Source organism: Colobus angolensis, unplaced genomic scaffold (assembly GCF_000951035.1).
Source record: "Colobus angolensis palliatus isolate OR3802 unplaced genomic scaffold, Cang.pa_1.0 Scaffold266, whole genome shotgun sequence".
NCBI lineage: Eukaryota > Metazoa > Chordata > Mammalia > Primates > Cercopithecidae > Colobus > Colobus angolensis.
In genome coordinates this window covers 4618147-4624146 of record NW_012115888.1, presented here as the reverse complement: position 1 = coordinate 4624146, position 6000 = coordinate 4618147, and positions in this window count along the sequence as shown.

Genomic DNA, 6000 nt, shown 5'->3' with positions numbered 1-6000 from the left:
ATCTTTACAAGAACTTTATACATTCATATCACTTTGAATTGCTCTCTAATGTCCCTTAATTTCAACTTGAAGGGCTCTCTTTGATATTTCTTGTAAGACAGTTCTAATTGTAATGAACTCCCTCAATGTTTGTTTATCTGGGATATCTTTGTCTCACATTTTTGAACAACAGTTTTGCCAGATATGGAATTCTCAGTTGACAGATTTTTTTTCTTTCAGCACTTTATATCATTTTACTGCCTTCTTGTCTGCAAGATTTCTGCTGAAATATCAGCTGCTGAGGTCATCGAAGATCCTTTGTTTTGTTGCTTTCCTCTTCCTGCTTTCATAATTCTATCTTTTCTTTGGCATTCAGTAGTTTGATTATAATGTGCCTTAGGATAGGGTTTGTTTTCCTTGGGGTTTGCTGAGCTTCTTGTGTTTGAATATCCTTTTTTTTTTCACATTTGGAAGTTTTTCATCATTATTGCTTCAAATAAATTATCTGCTTCTCTTTTTTTCTCTTCCTTTTTGATCCCTACAATATGGACTAGATCCACTTGATGATGTCCCATAAGTCCTTTAGTCCCATAAGTCCCATCACTTTTTAACATTTGTTTTCCTTTTATTTCTCAGACTAAATAATTTCAAATAAACTGTCTTCAAGATAATTGCTTCTTTCTTCTGCCTGTTAGAGTCTGATGTTGAACACCTCTAGTGACTTTTAAAATTCAGTTATTATATTTTCCAGCTGTAGAATTTCTATTTGGGTCTTTATAATTTTTCTTTGCTGATATACTCTTTTTTTTATAAATCATTTCATAGTTTCCTTTAATTCTTTGTCCACATTTTCCTTTAGCGCTTTGAGCATATTTAAGATAAGTATTTAAATGTCTTTTTCAAGTAAATCTAATGCCTGTGTTTCTTCAGGGATGGCTTCTGTAGATTTATTTTGTTTCATAAAATGGGCCCTTTTTTGTTTTGCTGCATACCTTTGAGCTTTTGTTGAAAAGGAGGCATTTGTTAAAAACAGCCACCTATTCCAATCTTTACACGCTAGCTCTGTGCAGGGGAAACCTTTCACAAATCATTCCAACTGAAAACTTAAGGTCTTCTTACCCCTTTTCAGGCTTATGTCCCTGAGCTTGTGTTTGTGTTTTTCCAATTCCTCTTTATACATGGCTGCTTTTAAATGTCTTAATTTTCCTAAGAGTCTCACCTGTGCTTCTTCTTGGAGCCTTAGCTGTTCTGTTTAATCCTTCAATCAGCAATCTATCACTTCAGGCATCTAAGAGTCTGTAGTTTTTTTTTTTTTTTTCCTTTGTTTGTAGTTTTCATAAGCTAAGTCTTCTGCTTGACATGACTTTCCGTAGCTTAACATCCCAGCCAATTTTGGGTGGCTGAACTCCAAGTGAGGTGACATAGACACGAATCTCTCAGTTAGCTTATAGACAGGTTAGAACATTGCAAATTTGCTCAGTTCTGCTCTTGCTGGTGGAAGGTAACTGGAGATCAAGCCACCACTTCACCCAAACTGTGCTGTGCCATGCCAGCTAAGAGGTGGAACAAGGACAAGTAGAATACCACAAAATGTCCTAGCATTTTGAAGTGGCTTTTCTTGATTGAGCATTTGCTTGGTTGCCATAGATCTTTGACTAAATTTCCAGAGCTCCTATAAAATTATTTTAATCAATTTCTAGTTATTTGCATAATGTTTTCACGAAGGAACAATGGCCTGGAAGTTCCTCGTTTGCCATCTTGCTAATATCACCCTCCCTCTTTTTTTTTTTTAATACAATGGAAACTTGGACCAAAACATGTGGTATCTGAAAAATGATGTTCTTGTCAAAGTGAACTCTCAGCTGGTCTAGGAACTAAAATGGATGCTCAGCACATCAGTGGGACACTGAAATTCCTATTTTGAATTGTTACTATGTATTTCCATAGGAGCCTCTGAGAACTGGAAGGGCAAGGGCAAATAGTCTGAAGAAGACTTTCTTTGTCAGGCATTATATTTTCCCAATTAACATTTCCTGCAGACTTCCTGTTAAAAATGCGAAGATTAGACAAAGTTGGCTGACGTTGTAATTGTCCCCTTGACCTTTCTCTAAACACAGGAAGTAGGACCATCAGTTCAGATTTACGTCAATTTATAAACCAGAGTGGATTACTGCTTACTAGGTGTATTGCAGAGGAATTAACTTTTAATTGAGGTGACCCAAAAAGGGAAGCTGTTTCAGCAGAGACCTCTGCCTCAAAATATTGGCTTTTAATGACCAATTTCCTTTCATGTCAATTTACTAGAAGTTGTTAGGTTCCGGAATCTTTTACTCACCTCTGATGCTGGAGAGTAAACTCAGGAGAGAGGATAAACACTAATTAAGTTTGCTTTTGTGACAGGGAACTGAGAATGTCATAAGACTGCTGAAGAATGTCAGAAAGGGAAGAAAACATTGTGTGTTGTTAAATAATAGAACATTTAAGCAATTAAGCTCTTGACCTTGAAGCTCCCTTAATACAGAATAACTTCTATCGCTAGAGCTCATAAAATGACTGTGGACACAGGTTCATCAGAAATGATAACCACTGATTATAATTGTTATATGCCTTACGTTTCTCTTGTTTTTGGACAGTTGGTCTCTCCCACTTGCATTTGCGGATTTTGCAAAAACTGACAGCCATAGAGTGGTTCATTTAAAAATTGATAAGTAAATTTTAAAAATTGTTTATATATTTATCAATCTACTATTTTTCTAGGGTACTTAGTAAGAATGCGTCATTTCAATGAAGTCAAGGAACTATTTTCTTGTATGATTTAAAGAATTCTTTCCCACTATTTTATAGTTGCCACCCATGTAGTGGGACCATCAAATGATGACTGCTCACGTTTAAGGAAGAAGAGGTAGGCTTATTACATGTGGAACAGTCTAGACAAATGATGATAAGATTATTTAAATTCTTTTAAATTTGTATAAAGTTATGGGGCACAAACTTGCATACATTATGTAGTGGTGAAGTCAGGGCTTTTAAGGTATTCATCGCAGGCAGAACATACCTTGTACCCATTAAGTAATTTCTCATCATCCGCTCCTCCCACCCTCCCTCCCACACATATCTCTTCTGAGTCTCCAGTGTTTCTTTCTCATTCCACACTCTATGTCCATGTCTACACATTATTTTGCTCCCACTTATGAGAACATGTAGTATTTATCTTTCCGTATCTGTTGTTTCACTTAAGATAAAGGATTACTTAAATTCTAATTATGTTCTTATACTAACCCCTATGTAACTTAAAGAAAGTAAAGAATCACACAAATTGGCATAAGAACTGCCTACTAAATGAAACAATTGATAAATATGCTCATTAAACAAACAAGGAGGTATTATGTGTAAATATAAATGAGTATGATCTTGCTTTGACACCCTTCTAATTGAAATGTGATTTTTTTTCTTCTCATTAATGCTTATTTTCTCAGATAAGGAAGAAGTAGATAGAATAAAGAATGAAGGAAGCATACCAAGTAATTTCTTTATTTTTAATGAGCTTGTAAAATTGAAATTTCAAAGTGCTAATGTCACAGTGAGGTACATTCTGAATCACAAACAGAATTTTCATTGGAAATCTTTTTATAAAAAACTACCACATGGATAAAAATAAATGTCCTTTTGCGTCAGTCATGGCAATAACAATTCAGGATTATAATCAGAAATCTCTTTGTTTGAAAGGAGCCCTGAACACATGCCGATGTTGGCAGATAGAAAGCGTCGGGGGTGTCAGTTTCAGGACGAGCTGTATTAACCCCACCCACCTCTTGAAAAATTATTTTGCTATCACGGAGAGCAAGCTATTTTCGCTGATGAACACAGTCATCACTGCAATAGCTAAACATACAGGGAACACATCAGAGTGGAAAAATAAACATCGATTTCCTTGCTAAAATCAGTAAGTCTGTCTATTCCATTTCCTAAAGGGAAGTCAGTGACCTTTAGTAGGCAGTGTTTCATGCACAATTATAACTACTTCTTTCGTTAAATCTTACATCCTAAACTATGAGGTTTGAAAAAGGCAACGTTTGTAAAAATGAAACTGCTTTGAAAGTCTACTAGTGTCTTGAAACCCAGGGACATCAGAAGACTCAGAAGTGAATTTTCCACAGTAGCATGAGCAAACATGTTCCAGTACTGGTAGATTCAATCTTTCCCACCTCCCCTCTCCAGGCAGATTCCTGGGGTTGGGAATGAGGAAGACTTGTAATCCAAACACATATTTGCTTCCCCAAAAAGTTTTTATAACAAGATTCCCAAGCTCTGTTGATTGTAGTTTCTGTTAAAGAAAATTTATCTTTAATTAATAAATCTTTGTAGTTTTCTACTAATACTCAGATCTAAGCACCCTGAGAATTTTTCTTATTTCTTTCTTTGAAGCTCGGTGTTTTGCTCCTCATATTCAGGGAAGCAGTGTAGGAAAGTCAATGCTGTTTTACAGGCCCCAGGTGAGTTATTTTAAACTAAGAAGGTTATGTGCAGGAAACCCCCTAGTGGGAACTTTTACTTGGATGTTGCATGGACTTTGATCTCTTTCCTCACTGCTCAGCATGGGGAGAGGCTGCTCCCAGCTCCTGCTGACCCAGCTATGTTCTCAGCCATAGTACTATTTTGATACCTGTGGTTTTCTTGTTCTCGTGAGATCATGTGTTTGCTGGTGGGAAGGGTGAAGGAGCAGGAGGCCGACCTAAGAGTTTTGCTTGAGGTATGAGATTGGGATGTGAAGTCTAGAAGTGAAGTCAGAAGTGAAGTCTGAAAGTCAATAAATATCAGAAACAAGCTTTCAATACTTCTATCCAGGAGTCTGTCTTCTGCAGAAAATTCAGACCACAGTAAGCAAAGCCCCACAGCTCAATACAGTAGAATAGTAGATCGAGGTATTTAAATAATAATGAATAATTAAATTTATTTAAATTAAACTACTCAAGCCTTTGAAAAGATTTTAGAATACCTATATGTCCACTTGTACATCTATCTATCCATTTGTAAGACTCAAATCTGTCTTAAGAATATATCACTGAAATGCAATAAATAGAGCTGGATGAACTGACACAAAATCGTGACAGGAAATCTTTTTTTATAGTTAAGTAATACCTTCAGCTCTTGTTTATACATGGTTGACTTGGAGTGAGTTTTCTCAGTGTTGCAACCTGGGGCAGTTAATAAGGGCCAAATGGAGACAGAAATCCTGCCCAAGAGGAAAGGGGAGATTTCTTAATTACTTTCAGTGCCCAGGAAGAGTTATGAAAACTGGAGAATGGAGGGTAAGATGGTCACCTCACGTGAAGATGAATGGTTTCTTGGAGGCAGAGAGAAGGTGGTTTCTCTTTGGCTTCATTTGTGTAAGTTGGTAATATATTATATTCAGAATGATTTTCAAAATAATGTCATATACCACTGCAGTGATTTCTAGAAACCACAGCTTCAGTTAGCTGTATTGCGAACACATTCATGGCTCTGCTGACTTTGCAATTCTGGAAATTTATTCACACAAGAAAATGTGTCTGAAGGGGATCTTGGAAACCTCTGGTTACATAATGTAATATGGGAAGAAGAATGCAAAGCTGTTTGTTAAATACCTATTTTTTAGTTTCTGGAAAATTTGTTAGAAGTAGGATTTTATGTACCAAGTTGATTGAAGTTTTTTTTCCACTGGCAATAAACAGTGTTTAAGTGTTTAGCTTGTCTTAGATTTTCTAACATTAATTTTGAATTGAGTTCTCTTCAGTTGTTCATTCGTTCATTCTTTCTTTCTTTTTCATGTATTCCTCAAGCATGCCTACCACTCTGTTTCCTTCGATAGAATAAAGGCCATCCTAGACCATTGGGCTTTTGAGGAACCCAGCGTGCAGTATGTTTGCTGATAAATGTTTTATCATTTTATATATATATATATATATATATACACACATATATATATAAATAAAATATAAAATGATAAAAGGGTTTGAAGTACACATGTAATACCAGAAAAAC